Source organism: Equus przewalskii, chromosome 1, assembly GCF_037783145.1.
Source record: "Equus przewalskii isolate Varuska chromosome 1, EquPr2, whole genome shotgun sequence".
Classification (NCBI taxonomy): domain Eukaryota; kingdom Metazoa; phylum Chordata; class Mammalia; order Perissodactyla; family Equidae; genus Equus; species Equus przewalskii.
In genome coordinates, this window is record NC_091831.1 from 3,263,883 (window position 1) to 3,289,968 (window position 26,086).

Consider the following 26,086-nt stretch of genomic DNA (forward strand, 5'->3'; position numbering starts at 1 on the left):
AAAAGGCTTAGTACCAATCAGTGTTAATTGCAGGTTTCTGTGCTACCCTCCTGGCTCAGCTGTTTAGCAAAAATTACATTTCATTACATTGTCTACTAATCAGCTTCAAGAGCAGAGTACAAAATTAACTTGAAATAATTTAATGCTCTCAAGTAACCTTTATTTTCTAAATTGTGGTGCTTTGCAGTAAGTATTTGCTCCTACTGTATAATAACAGTGTTCTTTGCATTGGGGTGTAGCTCTTATAGAACAGCTGTTATCTTAATCAAATATCAATAGCTCACCTTTACTTCAGCATTCAGTCAATAGCACACGCCATTTGTTACTTCATAAACTTCAATACCATAAGTGTTATCGGTTAAATAAGTGCTCTCTGCAGTGTGGTTTAATGAATCAGAACCAATTTAAAAGATAGTCTGGCTTGAAATACTGAAATCTGCCAAATTTAAGACTTCTATAAAACATCAAAATCTTCAGGTGACCAAATGTTCTGCTGTATTTGGAACACGCACCCTCTTCTAACAAGACCTCACATCATGTGGTTTTGCTTAAAATATAAGGTGAAAAATGAATGTTGAGGAGCTACCCAGCTGCAAACCTGGCTTCTGCATTTGTATTTTTGCTCCTTCCGAATAAATTTTTAAAACACATTTGCCCAAACTTGTCCATCGAAAGCTAATATTGAAGCAAAGAAATACCAAGCTTATTATAGCTTAACAATCACGTATGTAAACAAAATTCAGGGGTTGCCATCAACTGTAAGTTCACTGCCAGACAGCAGAATAACACAGATTTCCAAAAGACCAAAGCAATATTGAGCTGCATTAATAGAATCATAATATCTAGGAAGCAGGAGGTAATAGCTATGCCCTATAATTGGAACTTGCCTGGAGTGTCATATTTAAATATGAGTCCCTCGCTTGGAAAGAAAAAGAAACAATAGAGAAGAACAACCTAGATGGTTTAGGGACTGAAAATAGGCCTTTAAGGATACAGAGGAAGGTTGATCACAAGATTCGCATACAAGTCACAGTGATAGGACTCGGACTAATCAGTAAAAACTGCAAGCTAGGAGAAGCTCACTATACACATAGCTGATCAGACATGGAATAAGCCATCTTAACAGGTCAACAACTTGTAGTTCTCTCATTCCAAAAGTGATGGAAAGCTGCAGAGAGAAGACCTAACAAGTAGTTTCCTTCTAACTGCCTAAAAAAGTCAGTGTTTCACTGAAATATCCTCTGGGCAGGGCCCAGTGGTCTCCTCGAGTTGAGGAGCTAGAGCTGAGAATCCATGAAAACCAAAGAGGCCAGAGGTTACAGCGTGCCAGGGAGGGGAGGGCTGCACACAGTGAAAGCTCCACAGACCTGCAGAGGGATCCCCTCAAATAGCAGAGTGCTGGTCAATGCACGCATGTGAAAAAGCTGCTCAAGACCAGGAAAAGGACCCCCCAAAAGCATGAGAGGGAACAGCATTGGAGCTCACACAGGACCAGCAATAGCACTTATTCCCACCAGCCAAAGCGGAAAAATCCTAAGTCACAGTGCCTAGGGAGGAGTACTCAAAAGAGTTTTACCTCAATAATGGAGTAACTTAGGGGCTGGCCCCATGGCCGAGTGGTTAAGTTTGCGCGCTCCGCTGCAGGCGGCCCAGTGTTTCATTGGTTCGAATCCTGGGCGCGGACATGGCACTGCTCATCAAACCACGCTGAGGCAGCGTCCCACATACCACAACTAGAAGAACCCACAACGAAGAATATACAACTATGTACCGGGGGCTTTGGGGAGAAAAAGGAAAAAATAAAATCTTTAAAAAATAATAATAATAATAATGGAGTAACTTAACCCTAGGTCAAAAATTGCTCAGCTCCCACCTAAGATGCATAGAAGCAAAATCTGAAAGGAGCAAACTATTTCCAAGGAACTTAGCCATGTCAGAACAAAGCTCAAGAATGTTTACAAGAATAGAAAAGTATCTAGTATACAGCAAATTAAATTCACAATGTCTGGCACTCAATCAAAGACTAGCAGGCACACAAGGAAGAAATAAAATCATACCCATCATGGAGAGAAAAAGCAAGCAATCAAAGCTGATCCAGCATTGACACAGATGAGAAAATAGTAGAAAAGGACATAAATCTGTTATTGCAACTGTTCTCTCTGTTCCAAAAGATAGAGGAAAGATTGTGCATATTATGAAGTGCTGTGAAAAACATTTAAAAAGACCCAAATTGAAGCCCTAAAAATGAAAACTACAAGGTGTGAGATTAAAATAAATAGGATGGATGGAATTAATATCAGATTAAACATTGTGGAAGAAAAGATTAGTGAACTTGAAGACATAGCAAGAGGTGAAATTAAACACACAGAGGGGGAAATGGCTCAAAAAAATGAATAAAGCATCAGGTGCTATGGGACAACTTCAAGTGGCCAGATATATATGCAGTAGGAACTCCTGAAAGAGAGGAGAGGTAGGGTGACAACACGGCCAAAATTTTCCAAATTTGATGAAAATACAAACCCATAGCTCAAAAAAGCTCAGCAAACCTCAGGCACAATAAACATGAAGAAAACTACACAAGGAACATTATAATCAAATTGCTCAAAGCCAGTGATAAATAAAAAGGCTCAAAAGCAGAGCAGCCAGAGAAAAAAGTCACATTACCTGGAGAAGAAATGAGATAAGGGCAACAGCAGATGTCTCAGTGGAAACAATGCCAGCTGAAAGACAATGAATCAACTTTAAATTATTGAAAAACACTGTCAACCTAGAATCATTTACTCCTTAAAAATAGCTTTAAAAATGAAGGTAAAATGGTTTTTCAGACATGCAGCAGCTGAAAACTACTATCTCCAGTGAAACTGCACTATAAGAAACAAGTCCTTAAAACAAAAGGAAAATGAGAGCGGATGGAAATCAGGATTTACACAAAGGAATAAAGAATATCAGAAATGGCAACTGTATGAGTAAATACGCAGACACATTATTTAAATCACTTTAAAATATAGTTGACTGTTTAAACCAAAATTAATAACAATGCATTGTATGGTTAATAATATATGCAGAAATAAAATGTACAGAAACAATAGAACAAAGGCAGGAGCGAGATATGGAAGTATCCTATCGCAAGGTTCTTATACTACACACACAGCCAGATACTATCACTTGGAAGTAGACTATGACAACTTAAAGATATATGAAGCAACCATTAAAATAACAAAAAAGAGGCTGGTCCGGTGGCATAGTGGTTAATTTTGCACACTCCACTTGGGTAGCCCAGGGTTCTCAGGTTCTGATCCCAGGCGTGGATCTAGTACCACTTGTCAAGGCACATTGTGGCAGCATCCCACATAAAACAGAGGAAGATTGCACAGATGCTAGCTCAGAGACAATCTTCCTCAGCAAAAAAGAGGAGGATTGGCAGCAGACGTTAGCTCAGAGCTAATCTTCCTCAAAAAAAAAAAAAAACAAGCAAGACTAAGTTACACACTGTCTATAAGAAACCCATTTTAAATATAAAAACATAAATAGTTTAAAGGTAAAAAAGATAAAGGTGGGAAAAGATATATCATTCTAAAGAAATAAATTATCAAAAGAAAGCTGGGGTGGATACATTGTATCAGACAAAGTGGATTTCAAAGCAAAGAAAATTAGCAAAGTCATTCCATAATGATGAAAGGGTCAATTCATCAAGATATACAATAAGAAGATATAACAATCATAAATGTTTGTGAATCTGATGACAGAGCTGAAAGTACATGAAGCAAAAACTAACAGATCTGCAAGGAGAAATAAATAAATCCACAATTATAGTCAGAGATTTCAGCAACTTTCTCTCAATGATTAAGATATGAAGTTGATAGAAAATCGTAAAGATATACAAGAGTTAAACATGGCCAAGCAAGTTCACCTGATTCACACTGATAGAACATCTCACCCAGCAACAACAGAATTTATTTTTATTAGATGGGCATGAAACATTTACTACAACGCACCATAGTTGGGGCCATAAAATGAGTCTCAAAACACTGACTAGGATTCACACACACGTCTAGGCCACTCTCTGACCAGAAGAGACTTACATTAGATCAATAACAAAGACATCTGGAAAATCCTCAAGTATTTGACCACTAAATAACACACTGTTTTTGGAGGGTAGAATAATGGCCCCACAAAGACGTCCACATGCTACTCCACAGAATCTGTGAGTATGTGACCTTACACAGCAAAAGGGCCTTGCGGATGTGATGAAGCTCAGGCTCATGAGGGGGGGATTATTCTGGATTATACAGGTGAGCCCAATGTGATTATTAGGGTCCTTCTAAGAAGAAGGCAGAAGGATCGGAGTCAGTACCAGAAGATGTGACAACAGAACCAAGAAGCTGGAGTGAAGTAAGGAGGAGGCCATGAGCCAAGGAATGTGGGTGGCCTCTAGAAGCTGAAAAAAGCAAGGAAATGGGGTTTCCCCCGTGAAGTCTCTGGAATGAATACAGCCTTGTTGGCACTTAGATTTTAGGAGCTGTAACCTCCAGAGCTATAAGATAACAAACTTGTGTTGCTTTAAGCTACTCAGTTTGTGGTAATTTTTAAAGCAGACGTAGGAAACCAGTACAGATGGTAAGCTCCTGGGTGGCAGGTTCCTCCTCAGCAGGAAGCCTAATGCCTTCCCTGTCAGAGATGCCCAAGAATTTATGAACACACATCACTAGGTGGAAAGTTCTCCAGGAAAGCTAGAAAACGACAGGTTACAATATCATGGTCATTTTCCTTTAGTTGCATTGAAAAAAATAGGCTACACAGAAAATGGACTGTTTTAGAATTTAATTCTACCCTCTTAAAAAAAAAAAAAAACAACACTAAGAAGACATGAGATGGCAGAGCAAGGGGGTCTTCCAATCTGAGCCACATCTGAGGTCAGCTCCAGGAAAGTCTGTCATCAGTACAATGTGGGGGACAGAGAAGGCAAGTGAGGAGGTGCAGGATAAAAGGAGATTCCTCCAGTGCTGAAATGCTTACCAAAGGCCCAGCCAGACTCCGAAAAACCACAGTGAAATCAGGCCCATGTGAACGAAGGGGTGCGGGGGGCTCTCGGCAACATTGGTGAGGATGCAGAGCGCAGGAGCTCTGATTCGCTGCTGGTGGGAGTGCTATGTGGCGCAGCCACTCTGGAAGACAGGCAGCTCCTTAGACAGTTAAACACACACGAGCGCAAGGCCCGCAATCCCACTTCTGCATATTTACCCAAGTAAAATGGAAAAGTGCGTTCACACAAAAATCTACTCAGGAATGTTCATACAGATCTATTTGTAATAGCCAAAAACTGCAAGCAACCCACATGGCCTTCAACAGGAGAGTGGATAGAGAACCGCGGCACAGCCACACGACAGACTCCTCCCCCGCGATGGAGAGAAATGAACTGTCAATGCAGAGGACTCATGGGAACGGCAAAGGCCTGGAGCAGAGTGAAGGACGCCAGACTCAGGAGGTTGCATACTGTCTCGCTCTGTTTCCATGGCATCCTCAAAAAGACAAAACCATAGGGGCGGAACAGATCCAGAGATGCCAGGGGTTGGGGAGGGTGACCACAGAGGCAGCAGGAGGGAGTGAGTTTTGGAGGTGAAGGAGCTGAGCTGTACCCCGACTTGTCGTGGTGGTCACATGAACCTATTCATGTGTTAAAACTTTTAGAACTCTATACTCTCCCAAAAAAGTCAATTTCACCATTTATAAAATTTTTAAATAATTTTAAATGTAGTTTTTAAAAAGATAGAGACAACTCAAAGAGGAGGTTCCTCCACTCACGTCATCCTGGAGCGACACCAAGGCAGCAGGCCTCTGGGGCTCAGCCCCAGTGCCAGAGTCCAGGGGAATGGGGACAAGAGCACAGCCCCCCCGTCCAGTTGCTGTGAGCCTCACCCAGCAGGAACGCCTGAGGTGGTGTCACAGCTAAGGGCACCCCTTTCTCCAGGGGTGCACAATCACCAAACAGCCTAGTGGCCAGCCACTTCTTGGTCACCAGTGAGGTCCAGGTCCCAACGCAGCCATGCTTACAAGAGGAGGCTGAATCATCAGCAGGCAATTAAAGACTGCTCTGCAAATTCACACGCAGTCTGCATGGCCTAAAGGTGCAAGAGGAGGCGCGCCTTGCAATGTCCTCTGCTGACTATGCAAGCCTGGTGCTCGAGCACTCTGGTCCCCTTTAGGAAAACTCAGACCAGACATGTCCATCAAAGCAGCAGCTCAGGTGGGCGCCCCTATTTTCCTTCGATTCCTGAAGGAAGCCAACCGGAGGCAGCTCCAGGCAGACCAGCTGTGTCTGCAAGGCCAGTTCAGAGCCTGTTAGGCTCCACCTGCAGAGCCTGGCCCTGCAGAGACAAGCTCTGTGCCCCACGGCCTGCAAACCTCGGGGCCCCCAGGCAGCGTAACTGCAAGTGGGCTTTCACTCCCTCGCTGCAGCCCTGGCTAAAAGCATCTGTGGTTGAAAAGCCTTCCTCTGTCCTTTCATCTAAAGACACTCAAACACTGGGCATCCCTCCGAGCACACATCGAACCCCAGGTCAGTCACCAGCAGAGCAGACAGGAGAGCCAGGCCGCCCCAGGCCCGCGGCTGCTTGCAAGTTCAACCCAGAAGATCAGGTTCACGCCATCCACCAGGCACTTATTTCTAACCCATGGTCCTTCAAAACCCACTCTCCAGTGGAGAATTGCAGCAGCAGTAACAGAGCGCACTGTTACTTAACCTCTCAGCACCCGTTTTCCTCATCTGTAAAAGGGGTAATAATGTCTAGTCCATCTGTGATTATGGTGGGGAGAAATGAGATCCTGAGTGGGCATCGGATGCACCTAAATACCCGTAGAAAGTGAGCCCCAGAAATACAGTAAGCCCAGTGGGTGGAGCTGTGCTGGCATCCTTGGTGCTGACACCGCTTCTGATAGGAAGTTCTGCCCAAGGCTGGAATTCTTTTCTATTAGTGACTCAAGTTTTCAATCACTCATTTCATCTTTTTAGGATAAACTTGTTACCTTTTAATCCTCTTTGGTTGATTTTTCATATTGCCTCCAGAGCCAAATTACTAAAACTTAAATTATGGCATTGCTCTGCTTTAAAACAAAGAGCTGGGCCAGCACCTGTGGCCTAGTGGTTAAGTTCAGCACGCTCTGCTTCAGTGGCCTGGGTTTGGGTCCCTGGCTCCAACCTACACCACCAGTCTGTCAGTGGTCATGCTGTGGCGGTGGCTCACATACAGAAAGGCGAAAATTGACAACAAATGTTAGCTCGGGGAGAATCTTCCTCAGCAAAAAAATAAAATAAAACAAAAGCCACCTTCAATGCCTCTCAGGTGCCTCCACAATGAGTCTCCCCTGCTTATCCTGGCATTCAAGGTCCTCCAAGAATGCCCTGTTCCCCACAGCCCTCCACTGCACACTTCACACAAGCCAGCAATCGTGGATGGATAATGTGCTCAGAGCACTCAGCCCTGGGTCTAGTATATTGCAACTGTCCATCTTCTCTTAGGAGATGGAAGAATTCTTGAAATCAGAGACCATGGTTACTCATTGTATCCCTAGCACCTAATAGTGTTTGGCACATAGAAGGAACTGAACGAAGTTGGCAGAATGATGCTCCTCCCAAAAGATGTCCACATCCTGATCTCCAGAACCTGTTAGTATCTTACCCTTACATGGCAAAGGGAATTAAGCTGGCAGAAGCAATCAGCTGAACCTTGAGATAGGAAGATGATCCTAGAGTGTCCTGGCGGGCCCAGTGTTATCACAAAGGTCCTTATAACAGGAAAAGGGAGACAGAAGAGAGGGAACTAAAGAGGTGGCAGGGTGAGGAAGACTCAGTCAAAAGCTGATGCTTTGAAGATAGAGGAGGGGCCGTGAGGCAAGGAAGGTGGCTCCCTCCAGAAGCTGGAAAGGCAAGGAAATAGATTCTCCCCTGGAGCCTCCAGAAGGAACCAGTCCTCCTGACACCTCAGTTTGAGCCCAGTGAGACCCATTTCAGACTTCGACCTCCAGAACTGTAAGATAACAAATGTGTGCTGTTTCAAGCCACCAAGTTTGTGATAATTTGTTACAGCAGCCATAGGAAATTCATACATTCAACTCATTGAGTGAATGAGAGGATGGATGGATGCATGAATGGATGGATGGATGGAAGGATGGATAAAAGTGTCTGCCACCACCAAACTCGTGGCTTCTACATTATGCATCTGCCGTTTGGGCTTCCCCCGGTATCCGTTCCTTTTCCTCTGGAGAGCACCTCGATTTTGCTTTGGAAACCACTCTTCCTTCATCTTCAATCCACGCGTTCAGATGAGCTACCATGAGCGTCCAGCTTTAGGGGTGGCCCCTGGCCGTGGGGTTGTTGAATCAGAACACATCCCTATGGGCATTATTTGGTTCAGAATGGACACACAGCCACACTGGGACGTCTGCTGTAAGGTTAGGAACGCAAAGCTCTTTTCCTCCAGGGTATCGGAGAGGGAGGGGATGCTGAGTCAGTGGGATGTGCATGTGGAGCTCTTGGTGGCTATTTCTGTGAGCACGTAGGAAGGGTCTGCCTGAGAATGAAGATGATGTGGAGGAAAACACAACCGAGACATGGGACAAGTTCTTTATGTCGTTCCAAGGCCTAGACCTGGCCATGCTCTCCTTGGAGCTTAAGTTAGTTTGTTAGGTTTCTGTCATTGCAATAAAAAGGAAATGTACCCTCTTCCACTAAGGCCTTTGCTCAAGCCTCACTTCAACCAGAATTTGTCTGCTCACCCTGTAGAACTCAGCTAAAGCCATACTTCTCCAGAAAGGCTTCTCTGACCCCCAGATGGTACTCATCTCTCCTAACATTCCCAGAGCTTGATGCTCATTCACCCACTGAGAACCCGTTTCAGTAGGTCTTGGGCTGTGGTCACAGTTAGCACACTTATCCATCCTCACATAACGTGAACTCCTTGCCCTTGGACCATGACTTGCTCACCTTTACATCCCTCTCTCCCTACGGCCAGAAGCTGGCCTCGGACATGCAGGCATGCAAACGTCTGCTAAACCAAACTCTTTGCTAGAAGGAAATTTAATCACGTACCATCACTGCTGGGGGCTCCTGACAAGTCAGCAAAGACTGGGTGGCAGTTTCTGCCCTGAGGTGCTATTTTTGTGGAGGGAAGTGAATGAAACAGAATGCAAGCCTTCAGCACCAAGAACAGCATGCCAGCATGCATCACCAAACATCAGAAATTGAAATTCAGATTCTTGAGGCACTCTGTGGAAGCCTAACTTAACACAAAGCTGTTCATGAGTGCATCAAACAATTATGCAACACGAACGGAGTGCTTTCACAGTGAAACAAGAGCTGCAGCGGAAATGGCAGTACAGATACTCTTGTAAACACAGTAAAGGCACGTCCCTGCTTACAAGAAGTCTACATAAGTCTTTATGAAAGTGTGCGTCTGAGATTAGAATGTGAACTAGCCATTCTCTGTCATTTTAGGACACTGTGGACCTAACACATCCCACAGAATGTGTCCTGAGTCAGGGCCCCATATTGCACAGCTCTGAGAGGCACCATGCTCGTGACACATAACAGATAGGGCGACAGCTTCATACTTGATCATATTGACAAAAATGGCACATCTTTTTTAGTCTTCTTGTAGCAAGATTGGCCCTACCAGTCAGCCAATGGATCAGGTCAGAACTAGGATCTGTCTTTGACTCTTCTTTTCCTTATTCCCAACCTTGAATCCGTTAGTAAGTCTGGTCTTCTCTGCCTCCAAACTGTACACTGGATCCACCTGCTTGCCCTCCCTCCAACCACACCTAGACCCATCCAGCAGCATCACGTTCCTGCAATGTGCAACAACCTCTCAGGTCATCTTGATGCCTGTGGTCTGTCCAAAGCATGAATCAGACCACAACTCTCTCTTTAATCTTCAAAGAGTTGCCATGTCACTAAGAATCAAGCCCAATGTCCTGACTTTGGTGGATGAGACCTTCCCACCCCACCACTATGACAACCCCAGCACGTGCCCTCTGCCTCGGTCACCACACTCCAGCCACACTTCCCTTTTGCTGGTTCTCAAATAAGGTCAAATTCCCCACCTGAACTAGTCAGAGAGGAAAGCTCTCTCTTGCAACAGGTAAACCTGAAGTCTGGATGGCTGAACAAACAAGGTTTATTTCTCACGCATAGATCTCACATAAATTCATTGAGGATAAGGTGCTGTCCTCCATCCTGTAGCTTCACCATCTGAACACATTCTCCAAGGTCATGCAGGCAGACAGAGACAAAGCAGGCACCACAGCCCTGAAGTGCTTCAATCTGAGTGACACACATCATATTTAACAAAGTCCATTAGCCAAGTAGAACACGCAGCCTGAGCTCTGGGGTCTGCTTTCCAGGGAATCTAAACTACGACAGGAATGGAGAATGTAGGCAGGTGAGAGGAAGAGAAGTTCATAGATCATGTGGCCAGGGTAACCTACAAGGGAGTGACTTGGGAACATGGAGCTAAACATTGAGAAGAGACAGCCGAGCGAGAGTGTGACGGAAGAGCCCCCGTGCTCAGGTCCCCAAGAACAGTCTGCTCTCTGAGACAGAGGCGGGGCCCCACAGGCAAGTGTGAGCTCGCTGGGACAGCACCTTACATCCTTAGGGACTTCCAAAGCTAGTCATGTATTCACCAAACACACTTATTGAGAGAACCTGTGTCCCCAAATCAGAGAGAGTTTTAGGCACTGAGATTCTAAGAAGGAGATCCAAAGTTAGTGTTGACTGCCTCCCAATCATTTTGGAAGTTGATGTGGTTATAAATATCAAAACTTCAAACATATGCATGTCCCATGAGTCAGCAATTCTAATTCTAGAAAATGATCAAAGATACGCCCAAGGATTTAGCTATAGAAATATTAATTGAAACTTACATTTTAATAGAAAAAACTAATCTAACTGTCCAAAAATAGGAGAATGTTGAGGACTGTTGGGAGCATCTATAAAGTGGAATATTCTTCAGATATTAAAAATAACGTTTTGGAAGAATTTTCAGACATGAAAAGCTAATTGTAATTTGTGGTTGACTGAGAAGAAAATAAACAGCTGCTCTATGAAAAATCAAAGATTACTATGAGTAATTATTATTACGGTCACTCACTACCTTCTTATCTTTATATTGGTGCTGTGCGGACTCCCTGGATGAACATTATCAAACGTAGTCTTTATAATAACTTTACTGGATGCAGACGTGCTCCCATTTTAAAGAAGAGGAAAGTGAGCTCGTCATCGACTGGTCATTCTCCATTTCCCTCCAGATCCACTTCTCTGTGCTGTGTCCCTGCCCTGGACTGTGTCATCTCACTCCTTCCTTCCCTCTGCCTCCTGGTCAGGATCAGCTAACGGGAGGCGCCGGCAGTAGATGAGAGGCTGGTAAGAGAAAGCTCAGGTGATTTGTTCCACTTGCTCCTTCACCACTGGCTGCAGCCCAGGGTAAAGTTTGTCTCAACATCACACCTACAGCCAAGGGGCCTGCTATGGACTGAATGTTTGTGTCCCCTAAAAATTCCTATGTTGAAGCCCTCATCCCCAGTGTGATGGTATTCAGAAGTGGGGCCTTTGGGAGGGGATTAGCTTAGATTAAGTTGTGAGGGTAGGGCCCTATGATCGGATTAGTGCCTTTATAAGGGGATGAGATCAGAGCACTCTCTCTCTCTCTCACCACCATTTAAGGACACAGCAAGAAGGCAGCTTCTGAAGCTGGGGCCTCACCAGACGCTGAATCTGCTGTTTCCATGATCTTGGATTATAACAGGTGGTACTATTACTCCATCCATTTAAAGATGATAAACTGAATCCTAGAGTTAATAAATAATTCATCAAAGGCTATGGACAGATGTCCCACAATTCCTGACAATAAAGTGTTTCATAATATTCCCTGTTTATCCTTTCAGTGTCTGTAGGATCTGTAATGATGCCTGTTCTTTCATTCCTGATGTTGTGTCCTTTCTCTTTGTTTCTTGATAAGTCTGGCTAGAGGCTTATGAAATTTATTGATCTTTTCAAAGAGCCAGCTTTTAGTGTAATTTTTCTATATTTTTCTGTTTTCAATTTCATTGATTTCTGCTCTGATCTTTGTTATTTCCTTCCTTCTGCTTGCTTTGGAGTTGATTAGTTCTTCTTGTTCTACTTGCTTAAGAAAGAAGAAAATTCCTGGTTTGAAACCTTTCTTGTTTTAAAATACAAATATTTAAAGTTATAAATTTCTCTCAAAGCACTGCTTTAGTTGCATCTCACAAATTTTTTTTAAACAGTTTTATTTTATTTATTTATTTATTTATTTTAAAGATTGGCACCTGCGCTAACAACTGATGCCAATCTTTTTTTTTTTTTTCTGCTTTATCTCCCCAAACTCCTCCTGTACACCGTTGTATATCTTAGTTGCAGGTCCTTCTAGTTGTGGGATGTGGGACGCTGCCTCAACATAGCCTGACGAGCAGTGCCATGTCGGCACACCAGGATCCGAACCCTGGGCCACCGCAGCAGAGCACACGAACTTAACCACTCAGCCACGGAGCCAGCCCCGCATCTCACAAATTTTTATATCTTGTGTTTTTATTTTCATTCAAGTGAAAAGAATTCTCATGTCCTGTGTGGCTTCCTCTTTGACCCATAGGTTATTTAGGAGCATGACTTTTGGTTTCCAAATTTGGAGAAATTTCCAGATATCTTTCTGTTACAGATTTCTCATTTAGTTTCTTTGTAGCCAAAGAATATGCTTTATATAACTTAAATTATTTTAAGTATATTGAGGTTCATTTTATGGCCCAGAATATGGTCTATCCTGGTGAATGTTTTATGTGCACTTGAAAAGAATGTATATTCTGCTGCTGTTGGTGAGTTGTTCCATAAGCGTTAATTAGATCAAGTTGGTAGAGACTCCTGTCCTGGTCTTCTTTGTCATTACTGATTTTCTGCTCACTTGTTCCATCAAGGTGGAGTATCATAGTCTCCAACTATAATTTTGGATTTGTGAATTTCCCTTTTCAATCCAATCAGCGTTTGCTTTAAATATTTTAAAGTTCTTTTATTAGTTGTGTACACTTTCAGGAGTGTCTCTCTTAGTTAATTGACCTCTTATCTTTATGTAATGTCCCTCCTTATCCCTGACAACATTCCTTGTTCTGAGGTCTACTTTGACTGACATAAATACGGCCACTCCAACCTTCACCCAATAAGTGTTTCCACGATACATCTTCTTCCACCTTTAACCTTTACCCTAGCGACATCCTCATACTTAAAGTGAGTTTCTTGTAGTGGCATATTGCTTGGTCTTGCTTATTTACTAATCCAATAATCTCTGCTTTAAAATGGTTTTAAAAGCTTAGAATGTGTAGGACATTTGAGTTTAATACCATTACTGATATGACTGGATTTAAATCCACCATTTTGCTAATTTCCTTTTTGTCCCAATTATTCTTTGTTGTTTTCCCTTTTTCTGACTCTTTCTGGATTATTTGGGTGTTATTTATGATTTCATTTTGTCTCCACTACTGGCTTATTAGTTATACTTCTTTTTAAATTGCTTTGAGGGTTGCTCTGCTTTAAAATGATTCAGTGAAGAAGAATTCAAATTTGCCAAAAGAGAGAACATGGAAGGTAACTGTTTACTTATGAAAAACTCCCCTATTTTGGAGAATGGATCCACTAGGGATTCTAAGCTCTAATCATCTCCACCAGTGTGTTGGCAGGGTTCTATTTGCACATAAAATTGATAACCAGCTTCCAGCATGATGGCAGCACATTGGTATCAACAAAGGGGACAGTGACAGAGTGAGGCTTCCAGGGCTGGTTAGAGCCTTAGCATCCTGGTGTCACTCCTGGCCCTCCTCACCTGCCACTCCATAGGGCAGTCCCTGCATGGCAGGCTGGACTGGACCAGGAGGAAAAGCCTCAACGTGGCAAATCTTTCTGCCTCCCTCTCTGCTACTCCTCCTGTGCATCTACCCTGTGACCACAAAGAGAAGCACCTAATCAACTCCATCTCTGCCCAAAAGGCAGCAGGGCATCCATCATCGCTCTCCTGAGGAAGAGCAATGGGTTCTGCTTCGTCGCACACTGGGATCTTTAAGGATGAATTGGGACAGCCCCATCCATTCCCAAATGTCAGTTAGCTGAGTTCAGACTCGCATAATAATACTCACATTGTCTGAGAAGCTGAGTATTCAAAAGGTGAATAAAATTCTCAAAGACAAGGAAAAAGATAATGTCCCAACTTCTAAATTAATTAGAAAGGCAAAGGCAGGTTCTTTAGACACTGTTGCTGGGATCGCTGAGCAATCATGAAGCTGTGCAGAAGCATCCAAAAATGAATATCCTTGCCTCAACAATGGAGGGTATGGCGCACCAATAATTCACTAAAACAAAGTCTCATTAAGAACATGATCCATCACCTTGAAAATCTAAAACAGAAAGACTTGACTTCCCAAATGCTTCCCTTTTAATTACGTGCTATCCTTTTGCCCTGTATTCTGATAAAACTTCAATACCAAGATTTCCCAGCGATGACACCGTCAACGCATCCCTGAATCCAACCTTGGGGCACACCCAGATGTTCTTCCAAGTCGCTAGGACTGAGCCCTCCCCCTGCTTTGTAGGACTTGGCAAGAAGCCGTGAAACAACCAAGGCTCTTGTGCGCCCAGATTAAAGTGAGAACATTCACAGCAGATGAAGAGGTCACTCCACGTGGTCAGGCGCTGGTCAGACAGGCACCGGCCAGTCCAGTGCTCTCTCTGGAATGTCAGTTTTGAACCGAATGGCAAAGCGCTGGTTCTGTCAGCTGCAGGGCCCGACATCCTCCCCCCTGACTCTCAGAGCTGCTGGGCCTGCCATCCTCCCCAGGCCTGATTTTTCTGTTTGTATTCCTGCTCCATCAGCCACATTCTTCTTCCTATAAATTCTCCTTTCACTTATGTTCACCTGAATTAGCTCCTATTTGGGGGCTTTTGTTGTTGTTGTTATAAAACAGCAATTGTTACCTGACAATAGGTGGCAGGTGACAGACCTTCAGGGAAATGAGGGCCATTTTCACCCGGTTACCTAGCTGAGCCGGCGGGAGAGCAGCGAACACCATTCCTATTCCAGGATGGGAACCGCCGTCCACAGCGACTGATATCAGCTCCGCTCCCCAAGCTGTCTGGTCTGCTCCCCTGGCCAGTGCTCACTGAGGAGGAGGCTCTGGGGATGGAGATTCCAGCTAGGAAGGATCAAGACGACAGTGGGAGGAGAGCTGGCTGCTTCTGATGCCCCAGCCACCTTGAAGTAAGGTCACCTCAAATCTGTCAATTCTCACTCTAGGCGTGGACTGAGCCCCAGTAATGTCCCATGGCCGTGCTTGGAGAATCTCATCTCCACCCTCTGAAGGGTGAGGTCAGCTGACAACTCGATTCAGGGTTTGTTTGGGTTGCTGAATTCTAGCAGCTGGTGAAAGGCAGAGTGAATCTTCAGAGCAGACACCAACAACTGTGACGGTGCCATTCGGAGGACATGGGAGACCCCAACCCACCCTGACGTGCTCCAAATCTGGGGGCCCCTTTCTGTATACATTAGGGTTCTTTAGTTGCTAGCAACACAATCAGTCTGGAAAATTCAAGCCATTAGAGAATTCATAGAAGCTCATAGAATCAAAGAAAAGGCCAAGGAGCCACGTTCAGAAAGGACAGAAATCTGGGCAGCTCCAGACACTCAAGAATTGCAACACTGACATGCCGCATGCGTGCCTCCACCGGACTGAGCATCTCCAGCCACTCTCAACCCTTTGTGACTTTGCTCAGGAGTCAGAGTCTGCGGAGCAAATATCTGAGGCTGTGCTGAGGAGGCATGCTTTCTCCTCGGCCAGGAAAGCTCAGGGTGCCTTCAGCCAGGTCCCACCAGACTTTGTCCAATGGGGTTAGTGGATTCCCCAAAAGGGAAATAATCAGATGACATGCCCAAAGGAAGGCGGAGTGGACACTGGGTGAAGGGTCAGCAATCAGGGGGCTTACTTGAAGGGCTCCACCCCAATGGGCATCTGGGCCTGGGTTCAAAGGCTCTCAGCAGGAAACAGCTAGAGCATCCACCGAAGTCCCTAGTTGTGCTTCTTACAGTATGGAGGTTCGGTGCACCCCCGGAGGCTGCCGTCTAAGACCCAAGGCCACGTTTAAACAAAATTACACAAATAATCACACATGTTCAGAGCTCAAGGGTCACGGAAGGGCAGTTCTTTAATTTGCCAGCTGTTCTTGCTGTGGCACATAAAGCCACTTTGCAGGCGGGAAGCATGAGTTACACAGTGGGTAGCATGTCCCATAAGGGTGGCCCGCAGAGTGGCCAGTCCCACGGGCAAGGCAGGGTCTCACTCAAGGTGGTGTGCCTGGAGCCCAGAGGGAGGATAGGAACATGGGTTTGCCCAGGACTGAGGGGGTTTCAATTTTAAAACCAGGATAGTCCCAGGAAAATCATCTTCATTTTCCTGGAATTGAAAGTATTCCCAGCAGTCAGGACTGTGAGTTTTAAAGTCAGGAAAGTTCTGGGCAAACCTGGGATGCTCTACCTGGTCACTCTAACCTGGGGTAACAGCAAAGACTTCAGTCTCTGACGCCAGCATTAACACAGCTCCTTCTCCATGAACAGTGGGTCCCAGGTAACCCCTGCTGGCCCATTCCCAGGGCTTTGGGACACACTTGGCCTGGAAAATCGCAGACATTAAAATGTAATTTAAGACATTTGATGTACAAGGCATTAAAAGGCATGAGTCCAGCAAATTCCTTGAAATTCCTAAGTTCCCATCCTACCTTTGTGTTGCTTCATCAACTACTCAACAACTTCAACAGCAACTACTGCAGCGTGTGATATGATGCGATGGGGCTGATAACGTTTTTGCCTGGTTTTCTACTATCTGCCTGTGCAGGTGCTGTCTGGGTCACTCAGTACCTGGAAGGCAGGCAGTGGGCCTCCATACCCTCGGACTCCCCAGGGGCCGGGCTAACGTCCGTTATTTACTATGGAGCAGAATAGCACAGATTCATTTTTGCACTCCAAAAAAATAATAATGACAGCTTCATCAACATTAGCATTTAGGTATGAAATATATGGCACCAATGCCTAATTAACATAGTAATTAGACATATTAATATATTTTCTTCTTCATTTCAAATCCATAATCTACACTAATTGCTTTTAATGTACTCATTTTGGATGGATGCTGATATTTGAGAGTGTAAAATTATAACTTACGCCATTAACCAAAATCCAGTGGCAGCAAAGTCGTCTCTAATGCAATTATGCTTCTTGTCTGTGTTGTTACCAGCCAGCGGTCCCGAAGAGACAAGGATATTTTCATTTGCCAATTACCCGAGCAGGACAGGGTGATTATGACTAGGTATTAGCATTTCTCTCCCACACTGTAGCTCCACACGGATCCCAGACAGAATGGTGGCTGCAGCTCCATCAAGACTGAGAAAAGCAGCTCAGGACACGGAGTGTGTGCGTCATTCAGACACAGTAGTTTTCTTTCCTGAGTCAACAGCAAACCAAGTGGCATAGTCCTGAATCTTCCTGACTGGGTTCATGAAAGGCCTTAAAGGAAGGTGGAGAGCTTGAGCAAACTGGGACCTGGGATGTCTGGTTAGTGTCCAGGTGACAGGATGGGTTCTCTCCAATCGGGGTCCCATGTAACTTTCCTCGTCATGGCAGCCGCTCAGGCTCAGGACTGCCACCCTGGCACCCAGCCACTGCCCACCCCACATTGGGCCCCCCTGCTCCCCATCCCTCCGCCTGCCCCAGCATAAGCTGGTCTTGGTGATTTAGGGTCCCTCACCCGCTCTGTGCACGCGCTCAGCAAATCCCAGCTGATGGCCAGGCCCCCTTAGTGAAAGCGTAGACAAGGACTCAGAGCCCTGCATTTTATGGCGGACATAGTGCTACACGGCTGTCTCACATCTGAGTCAAGCACACATTCTCCCTCGTTCCACCTGAACAAAAGAGGATTCATCCTGCACCAAGGTAGGTGGGCCCCATGGCTTCAGAGCCCAGAATCCCTTGTGAATAACGTCGGCCTGACCGCCAGTAGGGGCAGATCCTGCGGGAAGACAGGGAGAAAGCATTGTGTGCAGAAGTCCTGGGCTCCAGTCCTGGCCGCTGACCACCGACCTCCCCATCCCCCGGGCTGGTCCCTCTCCCGTCTCTAAGGCTCCGTTTGCTCATGTGAAAGAAGAGAGGTGGAACAAGAGGCTGTAACCGCCCTACCAATGTCAACATTGGCTCAAAGGCCAACTGAATTGTGCCTTCTTTCCCAAGGGCCCAGAGCACCTGCACCAGGTGAAGTTAATCCCTCCTTTCAGGAAGCTTTGAGCACCTGCCTACAATGAGATGTACCTTAACTTACCCATATGCCGTCTTACCTGCGTTCCACCAGAAGGGGGAGTGCCTCTATTCTCTCTGTGCTTTTGCCCCGCAGGGGAGGAAAAAATACTTCCTGCATCCAGCTTCATTGACTGGGGCCCTGCAAATTAGACTGACAAGACAGATGAACAAGAGACAAACACACAGAAGTTTACTGACACACGCACGCTCAGACACAGGGGAGCACTTGGTGAGGAGAGACTCAGAGGGGTGGCTGGAACTCGGGCTCATAAAGCATCTTAACAAAAGGACAATAAATTTGTAGAGAAGTGACAAGACAAAGGAAAAGGGCTTTGAGTTTCTACAGGTGGCAAATTGTGGGAAGGTAAATATATGGGGAAACTAACGGTAGTTAGGGACTGGTTAGCAAAGTTTGTTACGCAGATTTCTCTGGGCTGATAAGAGTCTAGAGTTTTCTCAGATGATTAACTTCTGTCCTTCCTGGCAGAGAGAGGAGGGGGCACGCCTTTTCAAATTGATGGTCTGCTTTCAGGGAAATAGGGGGAGCGCAGAGAGCTTTTCTTGCATCAGCAGCTTCTCAATCGCCTTCAGCTCAAAATAACCTTTATGCCAAAGTAGCCTATTTTGGGGTGACGTGTTCTGCTCCCAGGGGCTACTCAGCACAGCCTTCTCAGGAGGAGAGAGCGTTACCCACGAAAATCTGCTGGAAGTTTCCCCTATTCTCTAGTGCTCCCACACTGTCGTAAATTTTATTAGTCTTAAACGCCAAACGCTATGCTAATGAAACATCAGCATTCCACATCTAACCTCTGCTGTTGGGAAGATGCATTTCATTTTTCAATTAAAAGCTGATTTTCGACGTTCAGCACTGTTCTGCATCCCCATTACCTCTTTAATTAATTTAGCATCTCTCAACCAGCAGTTGCTAAATTGCCCAAGAAGAGATGGGAAAACGAAACGGAAGCAGCTCGAGCCCAAGGTGAGCAGGCCTCTGGAGCGCCAGGAGACGCATGGCTATTTGAAGAGGAAAGCATTTATCTGACAACGCTTGGCTTAAACAGCAATTAGTCAGGAAGGAAAGACAAAGCCATTTAGAAGGGACAGTTGGCAGGCCCCAGGCCAGCGCCGGGGAAGATCTTCAGAACCCGATACTGCACTTTAACAGGAAGCCTTAATTAGTTCCTGGGGGAATCGGACAGAGAGGTTTCCTACGACCTTCTTATTTGCTTTCCTAGGGGTTTTGTTTTAGTTCCTTTTGTTCTTTAGAGCAACAGTTCCTCAAGGCCCATGTCAAAGGAGACATCCCCTAGTGGCCTGGGTGCTGCCGTGGACATCTGGGCCTGGGGCCCGCAGTGATCTGGACAAGAGTCTCGGGGTGACTGCAGAGGAGGAGGCACATTCAGAGGGGCCTCGTAGCCGCGCCCTCACTGCACCACCCTCCCCATGGAAGCTGCGCGTTAGCCACTCCCTGCTGATTGACCAGAAGAGCCCTGTCTTAGCAAGGCACTTTGGATCAATCTCTTTTGAAGAACCTAGAGCCCCACAAGCACCACCACTCAGTAAAGGGTCCACTTGGGTCATCGCCTCTCCCTGGAAGTCAGCTGAGGCCTGAAGACCTGAGGTTGTCGGGATGATGAGACACCCAGCGTCTGCATCCAGCATCTATGTGCTCCAGACACCCCACTGTGAGTGGAGGGAAATGCAGGCGCATCCCTCTGCCCTTCAGCTGGACCAGTGGTGCTCCCCCTGGCTGCACGTTAGAATCACCTGGGTTCAGACTCAGGATTCGGGATTCCATCCCCAGAGGTTCTGATTTACTGGGTCTGGGGTAGACCCAGACCTGGGGCGTTTTAGAAGCTCTGCAGGTGACTCCAATGCCCTCCCCTGCTGAGCAGCCCTATCCAGGTTAAGCCTCACCGCCTCCCACACGGAATTGGGCAGGGGAGGCGTCTATGCACAGCCCACTCCAACAGCCAGAGAGGAACTCCACAAAGCTCCATTCCTGTCCCTAGAAACCTGGTTCCCAATCAGCCTACAAGGTCCCTGCTATACGGGACTGCGATGTTAATGGAAGACCCGGTGCCCACCCCAAGGGCCTGGGACCACAGCAACATGAGGACAGGCAAGACTGCCAAACCCTTCACACCTGCAGGGAGCTGGACACATACCAGACTGTCTTAATTGGGCCAGATTTTTCTACCTTCAACCCTATTGCCTCCCTTCCTCAGAGATGGAGTCCTCTCCATTGCATGTTATATGTCATTGTGCTTTACATTACAAAGTATTCATTTTATTAATAATAATTATCCTGACTAGTATAATAATAATAATAATAGTAATAATAAGTATCCTGACTAGTACATCCCAGTACTGCACTCACCCTGACTACACAGTTGTGCTTGCAAAGAGCCCTCCGAAAGAGAGATGCGTCATTACGGGAAGGGCCCTGGTGTTTCTGGGAAGTCTTGCTGACAAGGGTCACAAATTATCCTTGCCTTCAAACATATTACCCACTGGCAAAGACCATCTCTCCTGACCTCTAGGGTCCCTGGCTTCAGGCTCTCCACAGATCCCCTCCCGCACTCTTCCTCCATCATGAACGTGAATTTCAGCCTGCATGACTGGGGGCCTGGCTCCCTCTCTGCTGAAGACGAATCCGGAGAATCATGCTGTCTGTCTGAAATCACTGTTCCCAAATCAGTAGAGAACACATTTATAACTGTGAAATTGCCCCAGACTAAAGCATTTCTTGCCAAAGGGATGCAGCATAATTAAACTGCAAACAATAGCAAAAAATTAAACTTTAATTTTTACTATCTTTAGAGGTGTCTGCTAAAAGCTTTCCTTTAAGTAGCTCACTTTTCCGGGGGATAAAATGGCACTAAGTGCTTTCACTAGTGGACATTTGGGGGTTTTTTTCTGGAGTAGATGTGAGAAATGTCAGATCTGCATCAACAATTAACACAAAATGAAAGCCTTTTGAATACTGAGTTTGTAGTTGGCTTTTTATTTATCTGTTCACACATAGAAGTGCCTACTATGTGCCAGACACTGGGAAAATGTGATCTGAACCAGAAACTGAGTTTAAAGTGATAATAAAAAGCAGCAGCTGGGAATAGGGATGAGTCCTCACTGAGAGGCGGGACCTTGGTCACCCTGGAAGGTCCCTTCTTCCTGAGCCTCTGTTTTCCCCTCTGCACCTGAGAAGCATGCGGGTCTGCTAATGCGTAAGCTCCTTTTCATTCATCCATTCCTCACTCATTCATTCACTCACCCCGGTGTTTTCAGAGCACTGACTCTGTCAGGCACTGCTCTCAGTTCTGGGGTTCAGTTGCACACAGAAGGGACAGACTCCACCACCTCCCAGAGCCTACATGTGATGAGGAAATGGACCATACGCAAGAGGAATGAAGAACACAGGCGCCATATTGGAGCATGGAGCAGGTCAGGGAGAGAGACGAGGCAGGAAGAGGGGATGTAAAAGGATTGGGCAGGGAGGGCACAGGATGTGTAGAGAGACTGGACGGTTGCCTCTGGAGCTCCCCCTTGGGGTTGTGCCCCACCCTTGCTCCACATCACCTCATCCAGTGGTCATTTCTCAACCCATCTCTCCCTTGACCACCCCATAGCCTTCGGCAGGTGGGTCTGGTCCTCCTGAAAGACCTTCTTCGTTTGGCTTCCAGGGCGCTACCATCTCCTGGTTTCCTCTCTTCTTTTCTGGCTGTTCCTTCGTAGTCTCTTTTGTGGGTTCCTCCTCCTCTCCATGACCCTGGCATGCCAGAGATCCTAGGGGCTCTGCCTCTGACCACTTCTCCCTCCAGCATCACTTACTCACTAGGTGGTCTCATGCAGGCTCTGACGGCTCCCACATTTATATCTCCAGCCAGGATCCTCCCCTGAGCCAATGGGTTCCGTGACTTCTGTGTATTAAGCACATCTTTTTATTCTGATGCTTTGACATCTGGGGACTTGTTGACCCTGGAGGGACTGCTCCTCCCAGGTCTATCCAATTCCTCGAGATAGTAAATGATTGAGTGCATTTTTCATATGTAAACCAACCAATCCAGAGTCCACACCCCCAACCACCTGCTCTATCTGGCTGTCTCACACTGGGGGACACTAGCCCCCTGCCATAGTCACCCCAGGTGCAGGTACCAGGCCCAGAGCCCACTAAAATTACTCAAACGAGCCAACCCTAAACCTGCTTGCTTTGCCTCACCTGCTTCTTCCTGTGGAAATCACAATAAAGGCTTTTGGCCATGTTTTCTCCTCACTCCCTCTGCTTCTGACCAGCCCTGGTGCTTCTCCATGTGACCCCCATTGCATGGTGTGCCCCCTTCTCTTGGGAACTGTGAGTCACAAACTATCTTTTCAACAGCAATCATGTCCCAATCTGTAGGCTTCATCACACCTGAAAAATAATAAAACCCACATTTTAAGTCAATCTATTCTGAATGTCAAGTTGACACTTTTATCAGTCATATCAGTGCTTGACAACCCACTCCAAATCTTAATGATCTAAAAAATCTGTTTGCTGTGATCCTGTGGATGAGTGATTTGAGCTAGGCTCAGCTGGGCAGTTCTTCTGTTGGGGTCACTCCTACAGAGGCCATCATCCAGCAGCCCAACAGGATTGGAGAGACGAAGGTGGCCTCACTCATGTGGCGGGTGCTTGGTGCTGGCTAATGGGCAAAGAGTCTGGGAGCCTCAGCCAGGAGAGCTCCTTTCTGTTCCACATGGACTCTGACCCTCCTGTGGGCTAGACTGGGCTTCTTCATGGCCATCTCAGCACCTCAGGGCAAGTTCCTAAGACAGTAAGAGCAGAAGCTGCAAAGGCTCCTGAGGCAAAGGCTCTGATGCCACACGTCACTTCTGCATTTTGTTGGCCAAAGCAAGTCTCGAGACCAGCCAGACTCAAGAGTTGAGGAGACAGACCTCTTGATGGAAGGAGCAGCAAAGGCCCATTGCAGAAGGCCGTGGATTCAGGGAAGGGAGGCATTGCAGTCACCACAGCATCTCCAATGTGGCTCAACTCAACATGCCCTAATATGTCTAAAACTGAGCTCTGATGTTCATCCCAACCAGCCCCTCCCGCAGCTGTCTTCTTCCCATTAGGGGTAGCTCCATTCTTTCGGGAATTCAGGCCACACCTTAGTATGATGCTTGACTCCTCCCCTTCACTCACACCTCACATCAATCCAGCAGCAAAATCTGTTTCAAAATCTTCAAAATGAACCAAGAATGTATCCATTTCTCACAATGCCCATTGCCACCAACTTGGTCCAAGCCTCCAGTCTCTCCAAGCTGGATCATCCCAGCCATCCCCCTTCTAGAGCAAACGTCCCCTGTTCAGTGGTGATTACTGCTGACAGAACCTGCGGATTCTTGTTCTATTGGCTTTGCATCTCACCAGACTCATTGCATCCCATCTCATCTTCAGCAGTTCCAAGCAACCCATTTCTATGCCCTATGGCCTCAAATGTCTTCACCAAATTCTTAGCAATGGCTGATGAGGTGTCAACATTCTGTCCTGAGATCTAATTATTTGAAAGTCATCTTTCAAACCCATGGTTTCCAGAATGTTTTGATACTTCACTCCCATCTGTTAAAGAAGAAATGAGTATAGTCTCCTAATGATGTATATTTATTTCTTGATTAAATCTACATATCAATGACCAAATTAATACATAGCTATGTGCTAGATATTATTAACCAGACCCTCCAGACCTGTGCCCCACCCTTCTCCTGGTTCTGTACCTGGAACACTGTCCAGCATGGACTATATCAACAGCCCCCACATCTTTCGGCTTCCATTGAGCAGCCCTCAGGGAGCCTGGAAGATGCGAGAGAAGAAACAGTATGAGGCCAGGATACTACTTCCCAGCTACCTCCCTGAGGGATGTCATGGCCTTCACCTGCCCAGCTCCTCTCTGGAGATCCCTGGGTGCTGCCTATGCCTATGGTTTCTCGACACCCTGACCACATCTCCTAAAGGGACCCTTTGTCATGGGGTCCCAAGAAGAAGTGTATGGCTCACAAAATTAGAATAATTCAATAAGAGTTTAGTAAATGCACTGTTTATAGTGATGAGAGCAGGATGGAGAAGAACCACAGTGGATTTCACAGTGACTCAGGGCTTGTTGCCGAATCACACTCACTAGACCCACCAAACAGGGAGAGTGGACCTGAACCCCGAAGGGCAGAATTCTGCAGAGAGGCTGCCTGGAGAGGAGCAGGGCCCTCAAGTGGAGGAAGTCAGCCACCCGATGCAATCCCCTGGAAGGAGGGGAGTGAGCCAGAGGAATAACTACCATGTCCTCCCACTCCTTCCTCTTTCCAAAAGCCAGCCAGGGCTCCCCACTGCCCAATCCCAACAAGAGACCAGAGGGTGGGGGCCCAGACAGAGCTCACATAGGGTGGGGGCGGAGGGGCAGAAGTGAGAGTCCTTCTGAAGGGGAAAAGGCATCCAGCATTGCCTTTATTCAAGGCTCCTCGGATCATCTCGATGTTGAGGGCACCGCCTCTTCCCTGCAGGAACTCCCACGGATAAAACGTATATTATGGACATACAGAAATTACCAAGTGTAATTTCTGCAGAGTAAAGATAAGTATCGACGGATTGATGGATGTTCTGGTGTTTTCTGACCACACTTGGGGCTGGTGTTGTGCACCTTCCAGATGCACGCACCCCACTTGGAGGACCCCTCTGATACGGGGCCTGCTGGGGTCAAGAGCCAGGAAGGCAGGTGAGGAGTTGAGAATCCAGCCACCACCCGCTCCCTGGAGGTCCTCAGCTCCGAAATTTGAGCCCAGCAGCCCTCTGCTCAGAGGCTGATCTCTTTTGATCAGAGCTTATCTGCCACACCGCCCTCCTGTGCTGGTCAGACATCTCTCTGGGGGAAGGAGTGCACAGGGAAGCTTCATATGACCCGTCCAGCCGCTGGTCAGTCCCTGCACACAGCTAGGGCACTTCAGAGATGATGTAGGAGTTGCTTTCCTGGCCTCATCAGGTTCCACTCACCTTACCGCGTGCATCTGCCAGTGAAGAGATTTCCCTGATTGTCTATGCACAGCCGGCTAGGGGAGCAGTAGGCCACTTGGTCACATGCACGGGAAGGCCAATGATCTCTGCAACCATCCTCAAGCTCAAGGGATTGAGCTGAGTCAGCCCTGTGGCTCAGACAGGCATGCGCTCCTGTTCCACCACTGGAGTAAGGGAAGGCGCATGAGTTTCTTATGGCTGCCAAAACAAATCACCACGAGCTGGGTGGTTTAAAACATAGAATCTACACTCTCATAGCTCTGGAGACTACAAGTCTGAAATCAAGGTATCGTCGGGCCAAGCTCTCTCCAAAGGCTCCAGAGGAGGATCCTTCCTCGCCTCTTAGCTGCCAGTGGCTGCCGGCATTCCTTGGGTGATGGCTGCATCACTCCAACCTCCGCCTCAGCCTTCATGTGAGCACCTTCCCTGGTGTGTCTGGGTCTCCACGTGGCACTCTCCTCTGTGTCTCTTCGTATAAGGACACTCATCCTGTTAGACCAAGGGCCCATCCTACTCCAGGATGACCTTGTTTTCACATACACACTAATTACATCTGCAAAGACCCTATTTCCAATAAGAACATTAGGAGGTACCAGAGGTTAGGACTCCAACATACTCTTTGGGGACATAATTTAACCCACTGCAGAGGGGTGCA

The 26,086-nt window shown here is 46.5% G+C and overlaps 1 long non-coding RNA gene across 1 annotated transcript in view; it reads right to left on the reverse strand.

The window, feature by feature from the left end:
* Positions 1–17,261: 17,261 nt before the first annotated feature.
* The window catches only part of LOC139074017 (uncharacterized), a 61,982-nt gene continuing 53,157 nt past the window's right edge, over positions 17,262–26,086 (reverse strand). Inside the window, exons 3-7 of the long non-coding RNA XR_011523303.1 lie at positions 25,411–25,595; positions 24,147–24,222; positions 22,609–22,800; positions 18,428–18,540; positions 17,262–18,105 (exon numbers count right to left, since the gene is read on the reverse strand). This is a non-coding gene — a long non-coding RNA (uncharacterized lncRNA). The remainder of the gene's footprint in view (positions 18,106–18,427; positions 18,541–22,608; positions 22,801–24,146; positions 24,223–25,410; positions 25,596–26,086) is intronic.